Source organism: Lithobates pipiens, unplaced genomic scaffold (assembly GCF_037356315.1).
Source record: "Lithobates pipiens isolate NorthernLeopardFrog02 unplaced genomic scaffold, aLitPip1_a1.2 Scaffold_28, whole genome shotgun sequence".
Taxonomy (NCBI): domain Eukaryota; kingdom Metazoa; phylum Chordata; class Amphibia; order Anura; family Ranidae; genus Lithobates; species Lithobates pipiens.
This window is the reverse complement of record NW_027507789.1, coordinates 89,888,140-89,895,804: the sequence shown is the minus strand read 5'-3', so window position 1 is coordinate 89,895,804 and position 7,665 is coordinate 89,888,140. Positions and strand designations below refer to the sequence as shown.

The 7,665-nt window shown below is 49.9% G+C and overlaps 3 pseudogenes; all 3 read left to right on the top strand.

Moving 5' to 3' along the window:
• The first annotated feature begins 1,007 nt into the window (after positions 1-1,007).
• On the top strand, positions 1,008-1,126 carry LOC143937506 (5S ribosomal RNA; annotated as a pseudogene).
• Positions 1,127-1,448: 322 nt separating this feature from the next.
• LOC143937365 (5S ribosomal RNA) lies at positions 1,449-1,567 on the top strand (annotated as a pseudogene).
• Positions 1,568-3,899: 2,332 nt separating this feature from the next.
• Positions 3,900-4,018, top strand: LOC143937224 (5S ribosomal RNA; annotated as a pseudogene).
• Positions 4,019-7,665: the final 3,647 nt, after the last annotated feature.

The window sequence follows — 7,665 nt, the reverse complement described above, 5'->3', positions numbered from 1 at the left end:
GCCATCATTTTGAATGCATTACAGCGCCCGAACCAGGTCAGTGTTAAAGCATGCCAGTTTCCCAAATCAGATTTCAGTCTATCCAGGAGAGGGACAAAATTAAGCAGGTACAATTGCGCTAAATCCGCTGCGATGTCAACGCCCAGTTACTGTATAGATTTTTCAGCCCAGTAGAATGGAAAAGAGGAGCGGAGCCTCTTGGCCTCACCATCCGGAACCGATAGATTCAATACATATAGGCTGCCGTGCTGCTGTAGAGACGCAAGTATTTTGGGAAGCAAAATGTGTGGATTGGAGACGGAAAAAATTAGATCGTCAGCGTACGCCGCAATTTTGTGGTGTGCCGAGGGTTTGGATATGCCAGTAATATTCGGGTCATTCCGAACGTGACACATAAGTGGTTCCAGTGTCAGAATTAAAATTAGGGAGACAGAGGGCACCCCTGCCTCGTCCCATTAGTGATGGGGAAAGAGTCCGAGCACCACTCGGTCACCCGTACCGCTGCCAATGGCGTGGAGTAAAGCGACATTACCCAGCTCATCATGTTGGGGCCAAGACCTATATGTTCCAGGGTGGCCTGCATAAAGTGCCAGGCATCCCTGTCAAAGGCCTTCTCCGCGTCCGTTGACAACATAAGCAAGGGCCTTCCCTGTACATGCGCCGAATGGATTAAATTGAGGACTAGGGCCGTATTGTCTCTAGCTTCCGACTTATTTTTATTTTTTTGCTTGTTTCCCAAGGTGACCATCTTGGCGTTTGTCAAGAGGGTTGAAAGTGCCTGAAGAGATTGCCTACGGGCACATCACCCTGAAAGCACCCGATCTCGTTTGATGTTGGAGGCTAATAGAGTCAGGCCTTGTTAGTACCTGGACTGGAGACCGCCTGGGAATACCAGGTGTCGTAGACTTCTTTTTATGTTGTTGGCGTTGACCTGTTTTTTTTTCGCTTATTTCCCAAAGTGACCATCTTGGTGTTTGTCAAGAGGGTTGAGAGTGCCTGAAGAGATTGCCTATGGCCACATCACTCTGAAAGCACCCAATCTCGTCTGATCTTGGAGGCTAAGAAGAGTCGGGCCTGGTTAGTACCTGGATGGGAGACCACCTGGGATTACCAGTTATTGTAGGCTTCTTTTTATGTTGTTGGCGTTGATTCGTTTTCTTTTTTTTGCTTGTTTCCCAAGGTGACCATCTTGGCATTTGTCAAGAGGGTTGAAAGTGCCCAAAGAGATCTCTTACAGCAGCATCACCCTGAAAGAGCCCTATCTCTTCTATTTTCTGAGGCTAAGAAGGGTTAGGCCTAGTTAGTACCTGGATGGGAGATGGCGTTGGAATACCAGGTGCCGTATTCTTCTTTTTATGTTGTTGACATTGACCTGTTTTTTTTTCACTTGTTTCCCAAGGTGACCATCTTGGCATTTGTCAAGAGGGTTGAGAGTGCCCGAAGAGATCACCTACGGCCCCATCACCCTGAAAGCGCCCAATCTCGTCTGATCTCGGATGCTAAACAGTGTCGGGCCTGGTTAGTACCCGGATGGGAGACCGCCTGGGAATACCAGGTGCCATAGGCTTCTGTTTTTTTTTGTTTTTTTATTTAGTAGTATGCGACATACAATGCAAAGGCAACTTCACAGAATGTGTGATACAAATAGTTACAAACAAACGATCATATTGCATGGATATCAGAGCCAATGGTAAGAAGTCTGAGGAGAATAGCACGTGTACAGCTTTCCAACGATCACCATGAGCTTACTATGTCTCGCGGAGGTATTCTTCCGAAAAGCGAAACTGGGTCCAGTAGAACCATCTGTTCCCATGCTCCTCCGTTTTATCCCTCATTGTGGCAGTCAGGTCTTCCATTCGTTCAATATCATTAACCCTTGCAAACCACTGGGTCACCATTGGAGCAGATTGCTCTTTCCACTGACTTGGGATGCAGGCCCTAGCTGCCTTGAGGAGATGTTTAAGTAAGGACTTATGATAACGCTTTCTCGACATAGGAGTTAGATTGAGAAGAACTGCTGCGGGATCATTGGCTAACGAAATGTCTGTGAACTTGTGGATGAGTCTCAGGACAGGCTGCCAGAATGTTTGTAATTTAGGGCATTCCCAGAAAATGTGGAGAATGGTGCCAGCCTGTTGCCCACAGCGACAGCAGCGGTCAGATTGACCGGGGAATATTTTGGCCAACACCACCGGTGTACGATACCAGCGTGTGATCAGCTTATATGAGATCTCCTGATATTTACTGCAGAGTGACGACTTATGGGCGAAAAAGAGTATTCTGTCCTTCTGTGGTTTGGAGAATGTAGTTTGTAAGTCCCTTTTCCATTTAGCTAGGAAGGGTGGATCCGTGGAGGATTGTGCATCTGTCAGGATTAGGTAGGACCTAGAGAGGGAACCATGAATTGGGCCATCATCCAGGCAAAGTTCCTCGAAGGGGTGGAATTGTCTAGAGAAGAACGAATGGTTAGGTAGTGATCCGAGGAAATGGATTAGCTGTCTAGCTCTCCAGCTATCCAATGCAACAGGTACTTGCTCTAGCAGTATGGTTCCCATGGGAATCAAGCCCGTGGGTCCAAGAAATAGGGCTGCTCTCAGAAGCCCTTTCGGGGCTTGCCTGGTAAAGGCCTGGTCAGACAGGCCTGGAGGGAATCTAGGATGTCCAATAATTGGGGTCATAGGAGAAGGGAAGTTAGTCAGGTGGGAAAGGTAAAAAAAACTATCCATCTCAGCGAGCGAGGGGCCAATTAATGGGTGAGTAGTCACACAGGGCTCCAATGGCCTCCCCGCCCAAGGCAGACCAGCCAGTGGAACCCGCGCCATCTCCTGCTCTAGCTTGACCCATAGCTTCAGTTCCCCATGCCGGTGTCTTATCACATATGGTCCCCCATCGGATAGTGTCCGCTGTGTACTGCGCATGCGCAGTACACAGCAACACAGATTCCGAAAATTGCGAGCATGAACGGCACCTGCGCACTGAGTACAGGTTCTATCCCCACTATCCAAGTGGACATAGAGTAAGAATATAAAAGAGCCGAGCGCAGCGGAGCCAAGCCCGAAGCGTGGCGAGCGAAGCTCGCCTGCGAGGGGCCCTCTAATATTCACAACCCTATGTCCGCTTGGATGGTGGGGCTACCACCTCCACTCACCGCGCAGGAGCCGTTCAGCTTCGGAGTACACAGCGGACACTATATCATGGCCGGACAGTATATGGCAGAACACCGGCACCAGTCAACCACCGGTGTCATGTGCCTCGCTGTGTAATATAGAGCAGGGTCCGGGAAGCCAATACCTCCCCGCAATTTCGGTCGCAATAGCATTGCCCTACCAATACGCATATGTTTTCCGCGCCAGAGGAACTTGATAAAGATTGAGCGAACTGAATGAAAGAAAGTCTGGGGTATTTTGATAGGTAAGGCTTGTAGTAGATACAGAAGTCGTGGCAACGCGTTCATCTTCAACACATTACAGCGTCCGAACCATGACAGAGCTAGTGGGTCCCATCTTTTAAGGTCCGCTGTAAGCCCATAGGCTTCCTTTTATGTTGTTGGCTTTGTCTGTTGTTCTCAAGGCGACCATCTTGGCGTTTGTCAAGAGGGTTAGGCGTGTCTTGAAGAGAACGCTTACGGCCACATCAACCTGAAAGCACCCGATCTCGTCTGATTTCAGAGGCTAAGCAGCGTCAGGCCTGGTTAGTACCTGGATGGGAGACTGCCTGGGAAGACCAGGTGCCATAGAAGGATCTGGTCTGGTTAGTGTCTTGATTGGGAGATCGCCTGGGAATACTGGATGCCGTAGGCTTCTTTTTATGTTGTTGGCTTTGACCTGTTTTTTTTAGCTTGTTTCCCAAGGTGACCATCTTGGCCTTTGTCAAGAGGCTTCAGAGTGCCCAAAGAGAGTGTCTACAGCCAAATCACCCTGAAAGAGCCTAATCTCATCTGATCTCGGAGGCTAAGCAGCGATGGGCCTGGTTAGTACCTGGATGGGAGAAAGCTTGGGAATACCAGGTGCCGTAGGCTTCTCATTATGTTGTCGCGTTGACCTGTTTTTTTCCCCTTGTTTCCCAAGGTGACCATCTTGGCATGTGTCAAGAGGGTTGAGCGTGCACAAAGAAATTGCCTATGGGCACAACACCCTGAAAGCGCCCAATCTCGTTTGGTCTCAGAGGCTAAGCAGGGTTGGGCCTGGTTTGTACCTGGATGGGAGACCGCCTGGGTTTTCCAGATGCCGCAGGCTTCTTTTTATGTTGTTGGTGTTGACCTGTTTTTTTCGCTTGTTTCCCAAAGGGATCATCTTGGCATTTGTCAAGAGGGTTGAGAGTGCCTAAAGAGATCGCTTACAGCCACATCACCCTGAAAGCACCCTATCTCTTCTGATCTCAGAGGCTAAGAAGGGTTGGGCCTAGTTAGTACTTGAATGGGAGACGGCCTTGGAATACCAGGTGCCGTATTCTTCTTTTTATGTTGTTGGCATTGACCTGTTTTTTTTCGCTTGTTTCCCAGGGTGACTATCTTGGCATTTTTCAAGAGGGATGAGAGTGCCCAAAGAGATTGCCTATGGGCACATCCCCCTGAAAGCGCCCAATCTCTGCTGATCTCAGAGGCTAGAAAGGGTCGCGCCTTGTTAATACCTGGATGGGAGACCGCCTGGAAATACTAGGTGCGGTAGGCTTCTTTTTATGTTGTTGGTGTTGACTTGTTTTTTTTGTTTGTTTCCTAAGGTGACCATCTTGGCATTTGTCAAGAGGGTTGAGCGTGCCTGAAAAAATCTACTATGGCTGCATCACCCTGAAAGAGCCAAATCTCATTTGATCTCAGAGCAGGGCCGGCGCTACCACTAGGCGAAGTAGGCAGCCGCCTAGGGCGCACTACCACCTAGGGCGCAACTACGGCCTCTGCCCAGTGTGAGCTCCTCTTCTGCTCTCTCGCCCCCCCTGTGGTGTTCCACCGGCGCCACCAATCCCCCATGTTTCCCGCTGAGCGCCCCACCGTACTCATCTCACAGCGCCGCTCCGGGACTCCTTTGCTCCAGCCTGTCCCTCTGGAGCGGTGCTGTGTGTCTGTGTGAGTGCAGCGGAGGGGCGGGGCTCGGCGGAGATGGGAGCTTCGAGAGGTCGGTCAGCTGACCTCCTGCCCGGCGGGGACATCATGGAGCGGGGTTGACGGCGCTGGCCTGGTCCTGGCGGGGATATGATGGAGGCGGAGCGGATGGATGGCGCTGGTGTGGCCCCGGCGGAGCGGGTGGACGGCGCTGGTGTGGCCCCGGCGGAGCGGATGGATGGCGCTGGCGTGGCCCCGGCGGAGCGGGTGGACGGCGCTGGCAGTGCGGAGGAGTCGGAGAGGCCCGGTGGGATGATGGTCGCTGAAGGCAGCATCAAAGAGCAGAGGTAAGGAGGAGGATGGATCCATTGAGCTGTATGGAGGGGGTTTGTGTGTGAGTAATGCAGGAAGTAGGAGTCAGGTAGGTCAGTGTGATGTGTGTCAGTGTCATGCCAGTGTGGTGTGTCTGTGTATGTGTCATGTCAGTGTGATGTGTCTGTGTATGTGTCATGTCAGTGTGATGTGTCTGTGTATGTGTCATGCCAGTGTGATGTGTCTGTGTATGTGTCATGTCAGTGTAATGTGTCTGTGTATGTGTCATGTCAGTGTGATGTGTCTGTGTATGTGTCATGTCAGTGTGATGTGTCTGTGTATGTGTCATGTCAGTGTAATGTGTCAGTGTATGTGTCATGTCAGTGTAATGTGTCAGTGTATGTGTCATGCCAGTGTGATGTGTCAGTGTATGTATCATGTCAGTGTATGTGTCATGTCAGTGTAATGTGTCAGTGTATGTGTCATGTCAGTGTAATGTGTCTGTGTATGTGTCATGTCAGTGTGATGTGTCTGTGTATGTGTCATGTCAGTGTGATATGTCTGTGTATGTGTCATGTCATTGTGATGTGTCTGTGTATGTGTCATTCCAGTGTGATGTGTCAGTGTATGTGTCGTGTCAGTGTATGTGTCATGTCAGTGTAATGTGTCAGTGTATGTGTCATGTCAGTGTGATGTGTCAGTGTATGTGTCATGTCAGTGTGATGTGTCTGTGTATGTGTCATGTCAGTGTATGTGTCATGTCAGTGTGATGTGTCTGTGTATGTGTCATGCCAGTGTGATGTGTCTGTGTATGTGTCATGCCAGTGTGATGTGTCAGTGTATGTGTCATGCCACTGTATGTGTCATGCCAGTGTGATGTGTCGTGTCAGTGTATGTGTCGTGTCAGTGTAATGTGTCAGTGTATGTGTCGTGTCAGTGTATGTGTCATGTCAGTGTATGCGTCAGTGTATGCGTCAGTGTATGCGTCAGTGCCATTGTATGTGTCAGGGTATGTGTTTTCAGGGTATGTGTTTTCAGGGTATGTGTTTTCAGGGTATGTGTTTTTAGTGTAGGTGTCAGCGTGATGGTCAGTGTAGGTGTCAGCGTGATGGTCAGTGTAGGTGTCAGCGTGATGGTCAGTGTAGGTGTCAGCGCGATGGTCAGTGTAATTGGCAGTGTAGGTGCCAGGTGGGTTGGTGTAGGTGCCAGGTGGGTCAGTGTAATTATCAGGTGGGTCAGTGTAGGGGTCAGTGTGATGTGAGTAGTGCAGGAAGTAGGAGTCAGGTGGATTAGTTTATGTGTCAGGGGGTCAGTGTAGGGGTCAGATAGGTCATGTGTAGCAAGGGCAGGGTAAGGTGGAGTCATGGGTGCAGCCGGGGGGGGGTGGCAAAATTAGGTTTTTGCCTAGGGTGTCAACGATCCTTGCACCAGCCCTGTCTCAGAGGCTAAGCAGGGTTGGGACCTGGTTAGTACCGGGATGGGAGACCGCCTGGGATTTCTCGATGCCATAGGCTTTTTTTTTAAGTTGTTGGCATTGACTTATTTTTTTTTTTTGTTTTATTCTTTTATTAAGTATAAGTAGAACAACATAAATATAACAGTCAACCATACAGCATGACCCAGGGTCACAATTACATGGTAACAAAAAATAGGCAGCCAAATAACTCTGGGTTCTCAGAGGGGAGTCCTAGAGTTTCATGCAGAAAAGAGAGAAACCCCACCTCCGACATGTAGTACAGTATAACTAATGCAGCTCCGTTCGGACAAATGTAATCATGGAGAACAACTGGGACCACAGCGAGCCAGCTTATCATGACCTATGTGAACCAGAGTAAAATATGAGCCGGTCGTGTCCAGAACCCTGGGGTTCTTCTGGATCCCAAAGGCTAGAAAGGAGACAAGGCATAGTGAAAAGTGAGGACGGGGGAAGAAGAGAGTGCAAAGACGGAGAGAGAAGAGGGGGGGAGGGGATGGCGGCGGGGAAAAAAAGAAAAATAAAGACAAAAAGGGAGGGGGGGGAATGCCACCCAGGGCAGACTTGGCCTACGTAGGTAAACGTTAGATGTTCAGTCGTTTTCTGGGACAGGGGCGCTGCTCACCTCCCAAATGTAGTCTCAAGTACCAGTAAAATACCTCCAGGGCCTCCATGTAACACTAAATGCCTCTTCAGTGTTGTGAAGGGTGGCGGTCAATTCTTCCATCCGGAGAATATGATTGACTTTGGAATACCACAGCACCTTGGATGGGGGCTGAGGCTGCCTCCACAGTGTGGGAATGCAGGCCCGGGCGGCGTTCAGGAGTTGCATCGTGAGGGT